Source organism: Podarcis muralis, chromosome 2, assembly GCF_964188315.1.
Source record: "Podarcis muralis chromosome 2, rPodMur119.hap1.1, whole genome shotgun sequence".
Classification (NCBI taxonomy): Eukaryota; Metazoa; Chordata; class Lepidosauria; order Squamata; family Lacertidae; genus Podarcis; species Podarcis muralis.
This window is the reverse complement of record NC_135656.1, coordinates 115,798,509-115,808,132: the sequence shown is the minus strand read 5'-3', so window position 1 is coordinate 115,808,132 and position 9,624 is coordinate 115,798,509.

Below are 9,624 nucleotides of genomic sequence, written 5' to 3'. Positions count from 1 at the left end.
AGTCACAAGAAATTCACCAGGAAATTCAGGGTTTGGATTGCTATGATGATGTTCCAGAAGATGATGACAGGACTGTCATTGAATAAATCTTACTTTCTGTTCATACCGGTTAATATCAGTATCAGTAAATGTACCATAGATTGTTGTACATGGAAATAATGGTAGTAACAAGAAATTCTTGATACCGTAGGATTCACAGTTTGTCTGGTTATGCTGGTTTGTGATGACAACTACCGTACTACCGTACCGTATACAGGTAATAAATTACCTTTTTTGTTGTTGTTGTTCAACAAAAAATGTGTACCATATTTTTCTCCATGGAAAAATAAGACTTCCCCTGAAAATAAGACCTAGCGCATCATTGGGAGCAAAAATTAATATAAGACACTGTCGTATTTTTGGGGAAACAGGGTATGTGTATGGGAATGCATACAAATTGTTCTGAGATGAGGGTGGGGATCTCTTGAGCTTTTTTTAATCCACCAATTGTTGATTAGTTTTCTGGTTCTTCTTTGAACCTCAGCCTTAGCATTGGCATAAGTTTTTTCCTTAGTGGCACAGTTTCTATCTTTTTGCCAGATTGGAAAGGCCTTCCTTTTCTTGTCAATCATGCGTTCAATCTCACTGTCATTCTCATCAAACCAGTCCTGGTTTTCTTGGTTTGGTATCCAATAGTTTGTTCACAGGCTGTAATAATGGATGTTTTTAGCTTGGTCCAGTATTCCTTGATGTTATCAGGGAATTCTGAAAGCAGATGGTCCTTAAGAGTTGTTTGGAAGCAATCCCGCTTAAAGGGAACTTGAAGGGCTTGAGTGTTCATTTTGCGCCTTGGTTTCCTTCCTTGAAGCCTGCGTTGGGGTATAATCTTGATAGCCATCATGGAGCGTATTAGTTGGTGATCTGTCCAGCAGTCGTCGGCGCTCGTCATAGTTCTGGTAAGGAGCACATCATGTTGATCTTTAGCACAGACAATAATATAGTCTAAGAGGTGCCAGTGGTTTGACCGAGGATGCCTCCATGATGTTTTAAATTTATTTTTCTGTCAAAAGAATGTTTTGGTAATAACAAGGTTGTGCGCTGCACATATAATCAAAAGTAGGATTCTGTTCTGGTTGCTGTTGCTAACTCCTTCTTTCCCAATAGTCCCAGGCCACAGATCGAAATCTCGCCCAACTCTTGCATTAAAATCAACCAGGAGGATAATTTGTCTTCCTTAGGTATCTCTGATAGGACGATATCCAGCTGAGAGTAAAAATTTTCTTTAATGTCTTCATCAGCTTCCAGTGTTGGTGCATAAGTGCTTATAATAGTAGCCTGTTGGGTTTTGGTGAGCTTTATTCAAAGGGTTGAGAGTCGCTCATTAATGCTGGTAGGGACTTCTGACAGGAGCTTCACAAGGTCATTTTTGATAGCAAAGCCTACCCCGTGTATTCAATGTTCTTGTTTAGATAGACCTTTCCAGGAGAAAGTGTAGCCTCCTTTTTCTTCCTTCAGTTGTCCATCGTCTGCTCTTCAAGTCTCTTGAAGCGCTGCAATATCGATGTTGAAACGTCACAGCTCTCTTGTAATGATGGCAGTTCTGCGTTCAGGATGCTCGCTGTCTGTGTTATCTGACAAAGTCCGTATATTCCATGTTCCAAAGTTCAATTGTCTTTTATGACCGCTAGGTGATGACCCCACTGGGTGTGGTAATCCAGTCAGGGAAAAAGGGAGGCAGACTATGTTTAGGGCACCTTTTCTAGCCCCTCCCCCTTTTTGGGGTGAGCAGAGTGGATCCTAAAAAGGGCTGATCAGTCATGCATCCAGCTGCCGAGCTGCTCAACTGCCTTGTTCCTTGAGTCAGAACGACTGAATCTGTATCCACCGCCCATGTGCCTGTTCATGACTAGGGGCTTCCAGATTACACAATCCTGGAAAGAGAAGCTGCTGAATTGCAACTCATTACAAAACTTAAAACCATGGAGAAACCTGGTCTGAACAAAGACATTGGATTCTTATCTCATTATACATGACAAAGCCATTTTTCACCTTCTCACCCCTTGCTTTTTCCTGTAAGACCTATTGCAGTCGTTAAGAGTCGTCAACAAGCTCATCACAGCCATCTGCCAATCACCCATTCCCACCACCCTTCTGAGTAATAACCCTCCCCACCTTCTCACTATATAGAAGGATCTGGCAACTTCTGTTTCAGTGTATCTGAAGAAGTGTGCATGCACACGAAAGCTCATACCAAGAACTAACTTAGTTGGTCTTTAAGGTGCTACTGGAAGGAATATTTTTTTTTGTTTTGACTATGGCAGACCAACACGGCTACCTATCTGTAATCCTGCCCCTGTTACCATTTGCCGATCGCCATGGGACTTTGGGGGTTTGGGTTTGGGTTTTGGAAGACGCCTGTGTGTTAATTTGTTTTATGTGTGTAGATCAGTGCATACAGACCAACGCACAGTCTTCGCAACAGGACTTTGTTCCAATGGCATGAGTAGTCACAACGGACCAGTAGATCCTGTCTGCTGCAGCCTTCATCCACCTTCACAGCCGTTGTAACATACCGCTTGTTATCCACCTGTTCTGCCGTTGAGGACTTCTTGGATCATTCTTTGTCTAGCTCCTTCCCTTTGACCTTACCACCTTGGATGACCCTGCTGGGAGTACAAGATTCCCGACGGCTTCGCTCTCAGGGGTCATAGGAACGTGCAAGCCCACTCACCATGACAGCGAGTGAGAGGAAATGATATATAATGAATTGAAAAGGATTTTTAAAATAACTTTTGTAAAAAAAAAACAAAACACCAGAAGCTTTCCTTTTGGGAATTATAGGGACAGAAATACCTAAACTGTATAGAAACTTATTTATGTATATGACTACAGCTGCAAGAATGTTACTTGCCCCAAAATGGAAAGAAGCAGAAGTCCCAGCAAGGAAGAATGGATAAAAAAACTTATGGAATATGCAGAAAGGCAAAGCTTACAGGAAGAATAAGAAATCAAGATAGCAAACTTTTTATCAATGAATGGAAATAATAATAATAATAATTTATTACTTACCGTATTTTTCACTCTATTGGACGCACCGGACCATAGGACGCACCGGACCATAGGAGGGGGAGAACAGGGGAAAATTTTTTTTTTCTTGTTCTCCCCCTCTAAAACAAGGTGCGTTCTGTGTGTTCAAGGTGCGTTCACCGGAGGCCTCCTGAGCCCAGCGGGAGTTCTTACTGGGCTCTGGAGGCTTTGGGTTCCTTTCGACCTGCTCTTTGGGGCTGGCGGGGGGGGAGCGCTGCTTTCCCCCACCGCCAGCCCCAAAGATCAGGTCGGGGAACAGCGGGAAGGCAGCGCTCCGCCTCCCCGCTGTCCCCCGAGCTTGTGGGGCTGGCGGTGGGGAAAGCAGCGCTTCTCCCCACCGCCAGCCTCCAAACCAGGTCGGGTTTAGAGGCTGCTATCTGCAAGCCTTGGGAGCCCGGCGGGAACTCCTGCCGCACTCCAAAGGCTTGCAGATAGCTTCCTGAAGCCTGGAGAGCGAGAGGGGTCAGTGCGCACCGACCCCTCTCGCTCTCCAGGCTCAGCGAAAGCCTGCATTCGCTCCATAGGACACACACACATATCCCCTTCATTTTTGGAGGGGGAAAAGTGTGTCCTATAGAGCGAAAAATATGGTATACCCCTTCCAATTGAGTGTTAAAAACAATACAGCATTAAATATTAAAAACTTCCCTAAACAGGGCTGCCTTCAGATGGTTTAAATAAAATGGTTTATTGAGTATTTACAGATAAATTGTAAACAGTTGAGAACATTGGCAGGGTTTTTGAAATAGATAGATAGATAGATAGATAGATAGATTCTTTATTGTCATTACACAAGTGCAACATTGCACAAGTGCAACGAAATTGGATGCCATCCCTTAAAAACAACAAAAGCAAAACAACCACAACAACCAAACAAACCACATTCCAACCACACCCACACCCACACCCATCAAACTCCCAGGTCACACTATCGAGTTACAGCATTCAAAAAGGCCACAGCTCTTGGATAGAAACTGTTTTTCAGTCTATTTGTCCTTGACTTGATGTTTCTATATCTCCTGCCAGAAGGCAGTAGTGCAAACAGACTGTATCCCGGGTGAGATGAATCCTGCAGGATGTTGTTTGCTTTCCTAAGACAACGGGAACCGTACAGTTCTTCCAAAGATGGGAGAGGATGACCAATAATCCTTTGGGCTGTGGTTATGACCTTCTGGAGCACCTTCCTCTCCCTAGCTGTACAACTGGAGAACCAAGCACAAATACAGTATGTAAGAATGCTCTCTATGGAGCCTCGGTAGAAGGACACCAGCAGTCTCTCACTCAGATTGTTCTTCTTTAAAAGTCTGAGGAAATAAATTCTCTGCTGGGCCTTCTTCACCAGAGCAGTGGTATTTGCGCTCCAAGTCATGCCCTGATCGATAGTTACTCCCAAAAACCTGAATTCCGCCACCCTCTCCACCCGTTCCCCGTTGATATACAAGGGCTGAATGTCCGCCTTTTTTTCCCTGTAATCCACCACCAATTCCTTGGTCTTAGCCGTATTAAGAGCCAGATTGTTCTCTCCACACCAAACACAGAGCCGCTCCACCTCGTCCCGATAGGCGGACTCATCCCCTCCTGAAATGAGCCCTACCACCGTAGTGTCATCAGCAAACTTGATGATTTTGTTGCTGGAATAGATGGCTGTACAGTCATACGTATAGAGAGCATAGAGCAGGGGACTCAACACACAACCCTGTGGTGAGCCGGTGTTAAGGCTAAGGGCTGTGGACATATGTGACCCTACTCTAACCCTCTGAGAACGTTCTGACAAAAAATCCAAAACCCAGAGACAGGTGGAGTTGGAGAGTCCAATCGCCTCTAGCTTGGACACCAGTCTATGGGGGAGGATAGTGTTAAAAGCAGAGCTAAAATCCACAAACAGCAGCCTCACATAACTCCCCGGCTGCTCCAGATGGGACAGAGCAGCATGGAGAGTGGTGGTGATAGCGTCTTCCGTGGATCTATTTGCCCTGTATGCAAACTGGTAGTTGTCAAAAGTTGATGGAAGACAGGAAATAATGTGACGGCGCACCAGTTTCTCAAAACACTTCATGATGATTGGAGTCAGTGCAACTGGTCTGTAGTCATTCAAACTACTGATTGTGGATTTTTTAGGCAGAGGGACAATAGTTGACGACTTCAGGCAGGGTGGGACAATAGACTGGTGTAAGGACTTGTTGAAGATCTTAGTAAAGACCCTCGCCAGCTGATCCGCACAGCCCTTCAACACCTTTCCAGTGATGCCATCAGGTCCAGCCACCTTCCTCGGATTCGCCATCCTCAATACCTGTCTCACCTCATGCTCCTCTACCGTGAATGAGGGGCCCCTATGGGCTGATGGCTGTAATACCGGCGTCTCAGGTGGCTCCTTCTCGAAGCGAGCAAAGAAGAGGTTAAGCTCCTCCGCCAGCAAAGGGTCACCGTCGACAGTACCAAGGTTAGGTTTGTAGTTGGTAATATGCTGAATCCCCTGCCACATCTGTCTTGTGTTGTTGCTCCTTAAATTATCCTCAATCCTCAGCCTATAATCCAGTTTTGCCCGTCGAATACCCCTCTTCAAGTTTGCTCTTGCCACACTGTAAAGCTGCACCTCGCCTGACCTGAAAGCCCTGTTCCTTTCCCGCAACAGGCACTGGACCTCTCTATTCATCCAGGGTTTCTGATTGGGGTAAAACCGGATGGATTTATTTACTGTGACAGTGTCTGTGCAGTGATTGATATAGCACAGAACTGCCGCCGTGTGCTCCTCCAGGTCTGAACGATCGAAAATATCCCAATTGGTTCTCTCAAAACAGTCCTGCAGCTGGTGAATAGCACCTTCAGGCCAGATTTTAACAGATTTTAATATTGTGGGAGCCCGTTTCCTGAGTGGGATATATGCTGGTACCAGGAACAGAGACATATGGTCGGACTGGCCCAAGTGTGGCAGCTGTAAAGCCCTATAGCCGTGATTTACATTCGAATAAACTTTATCCAGTGTCTTGTCCCCTCTTGTGGGACATTTCACATGCTGATAGAGCGTTGGGAGCACTGTTTTAAGTTCAACATGGTTGAAGTCTCCCGCAATGATGTGCACAGCTTCAGGATACTGAACCTGCAGTTTATAATATATATTTAAAGAGAATGAATAAATGAGCAAATTAAGTTAATTAGGATATGTGGAAGATATTAAAAATAAATTTAAGGAACTGCAGAAAGGGGGAAGGAAGTCAAGTTTTGAAATGTTAAAATGATTGTAAAATTAGTGACAGGTAAAAACCTGAAAAGCATAAATAATTTTTTATTTTGTATTAAAAAGGAATAAACAGGCTGCACACTTAGGCAATGTTCACTTGTGTGCACGAGGGCCTGGAACTTAAACTCCGCGAAAGTGAGGGGACGCCTATATCTGTTTTTATGTTGTAATTTTATTCTGTGAACTGCCCTGAGATCTATGGAAGAAGGGTGGCATACAAATTGATTGTAATAATAATTGGGGGGCCCTCATCTGCCACCCACTCAGAAGCCCCAAATGGCCAATTCCCACAAAGAGTGTCAGAGGAGGGCAGTTTTTCTCCTCCATTCCTCCTCTAATGCAGAAGAGCTGAGGAAAAAAGGATTACTGGGTGGGTTTTCCTCTTAGAAAATGTCTGGAACTTAGGAATTCTGTGGGGAGAAAGGGCTTCTTCTGTAGCACCCTGCTTGTGGTTAACGCTTAGCTGGAATGAAATATTCAACGCAGCAATAGAGAAATTAAAATAATAATTTATTTGTCAGACAAATAAATGAGAGGCACAGTGGTATATGGTTACCAAGCTCTGGCCTGGCCTCCTGCCATTATGGCCAGCACTTATATTCCCTTAATCCAGCCCCCTTTGCTCCTCCTTGGGCTGCCTCTGTCCAATCAGCCTGGTTGGATTTCCTATTGGCTGATTGCTATAACCAATCCTAAAAGATACACCCATATCCTCCTGTCCTTATATGGAACACAAAGAGCTATATATTGTTACATCTATAAATGACAAATAAGTAGTAATATATCTTACATGTGTCTCAACAAGGAATCTTAATTACCAGCTCACCTCTTGCCCTCCTTGCCCTATTGCCTTCTAAAACAAATGGTTAATCTTAAATTTTTATCTTAAACATATGTCAAGGATCTTGAGTTTCACATCAACATTGAAAGATCTCCTTCATTTGAAGGTTTCTAAACAAATGCCTGACAACTATATATCAGGACTGCTTGGATGGCGTCTCCTGTCTGGCAGGGGGGCTAGGCTGGTGGCTGACTTAATTTCAGGATAAATACAACTCTTACAACTATATGAAATAAGAATCTAGCATTTCTTAAATCCTTTGCATAATTACATCTATGCCAATATACTTAATACACAACACAGGTAGCCTCTTAAAAGGAATAAGGCCTTTGTAAAGTAGAAAAAGGAACTCAGTAAAAAACAGCTTCAAAAGAAGCCTCTTCAGTCTACACCCCCCCCCCTCAGCCAGCTGCTTTCCCCATTAGCTCTTTCCAACATTTACTGCCCTTCAACTCTCTCAGTTTAAGAAAGAAACAGCTTTTAAAAAAGACTTCCCAAAAATGCTCTTTTTCTGCCAGCTAGATGCTTCTCCATTGCTCTTGGCCTTTTAACCTTAGGAAGAAGATCTGGCTCATTTTACTGGGAGGCACATTGGTATTATTTTACTATTTACTCATTCCTAATTATGTTTATCTCTGCTTTTTTATCTTCTGTAACATGTAGGGTCAATGTCCTCGCTCTTAGCCTGTAATTCCCTTTTTACGACTTTGAGAATTGTTTTCTGCTATAAATCAAGGGGCCCCTTGTCTAGGAGGAAAAACATTGCCAAGGTTCTCTAAGCAGCTGGTCTTCTGCCTGGCATGAAACTTTTGAAAATCTAAGCCCATTTAATTTAGGAACCTGATCAAGATATAAGCCAATATAAGTCTTGATTAAAAATGCAGTCTATATTCAGATGCCACACTTCTACTTAAGCCCTAAGGGAGGGATCTGGGCTGTGGGAAAGGCGAGTACTGGGGCTTCAGCTCCCCTGGTTCCTCTCTTCTGTCCCTGAGTGAGGAGCCCAGGAGGATCCGGGTGACTCTGGACTATGAAGGCGGACGTGTGTCTTTTTCTGACGCTGACTCAGGAGCCGAACTCTGCACGTTCTCATGAGCCTTGTTCTCTGGAGAGACCCTCCTCCCTTTCTTGCGTCTGGATGGCATTGAAACCCACCTCAGTATCTCCTGAGGAGAATGAATCTGCCTCATGGGCCCAGCAGAAGATTTTCTCCAGACCAGAGTGACTGAGATTAAAAGACATTTCCCCCTCAAGAGCCCTTTTGGCAACTTTTCAGGGGACCTTTGAGAAGATTCATTTACGTCACAACCAGCAGAAATAACAAACCAAGCAAAAATGAGCTGCTGTTGTTTTGCTTTTTCCTTCCCTTTCCCCAAAAGTCCCTCTGCAGCTTACTTCAAGAGACAGTAACATAATAATAATAATAATAATAATAATAATAATAATAATAATTTATACCCCACCCATCTGGCTGGGTTTCCCCAGCCACTCTGGGCGGCTTCCAACAGATTATTAAAATACAATAGTCTATTAAACATTAAAAGCTTCCCTAAACAGCCCCAATTAAACAGCCCCAATAAATAACCTGCTCCTCATATGGGCTCAGCGTCCTTCACCTTCAATCCTGGTTTAATTTTGGGATGGCTGGTTGGTAGAGCATGAGACTCTTAATCTCAGGGTCTTGGATTCAAATCCCACATTGGGCAAAAGATTCCAGCATTGTGGGGGGCGGGACTAGATGACCATTATTGATCCTTCCAACTGCAGTTTCTCAGAGATAAATCTCATCCCATAGGAAGTGGCCTTCTGCCAGGCCAGCCCATTGGTCCACCGAGGTCAGTATTGCCTCCACTGACAGGCAGCAGCTCTGCAGCTTCTTCAGGCAGGGAGCCTTGCTAACCATTCCTGGAGATGTCCTGGCCAGGGATGATGGGAGTTGTAGTCTGAAGCAAACAGAGGGCACCAGGTTGGCAAAGCTGAAAGCGTCTCTTTCAATCCGAAGTTCTTTGCCAGCATTCTAAAAACATGGGTTCGAGTCCTACGCTTGGCAAAAGATTCTTGCATTGCAGGGGTGGGACTAGATGACCCTTGGAACTCCTTCCAACCGCAGTTTCTCAGAGATAAATCTCACTGAATTGCATGCAGAAGATCTCATCCCATAGGAAGCGGTCTTCTGCCATTGGTCCATCAAGGTCAGTACTGCCTATGTTGCTGGATTTGCCTGCTAGCCTCGCGTACCACCAGTAAACATATATATGAGACTTGGGTGAGGAGAGAGTCCAAGCCTTTTACAGGGTGAGTCCTTTAAAAGAGGCCCCGTGGATACAGAGTACGCATGTTCCACGGGGCCTCTTTTAAAAGACTCACCCTGTATTTCACTGCACAGTGAAATGAAATGGTTCCAGCGGGATCACTCCCAAACGCTGGACTCAGGAGCGTTCCCCTCAGGGATTCTTTATAGATTTTACACATACAATTT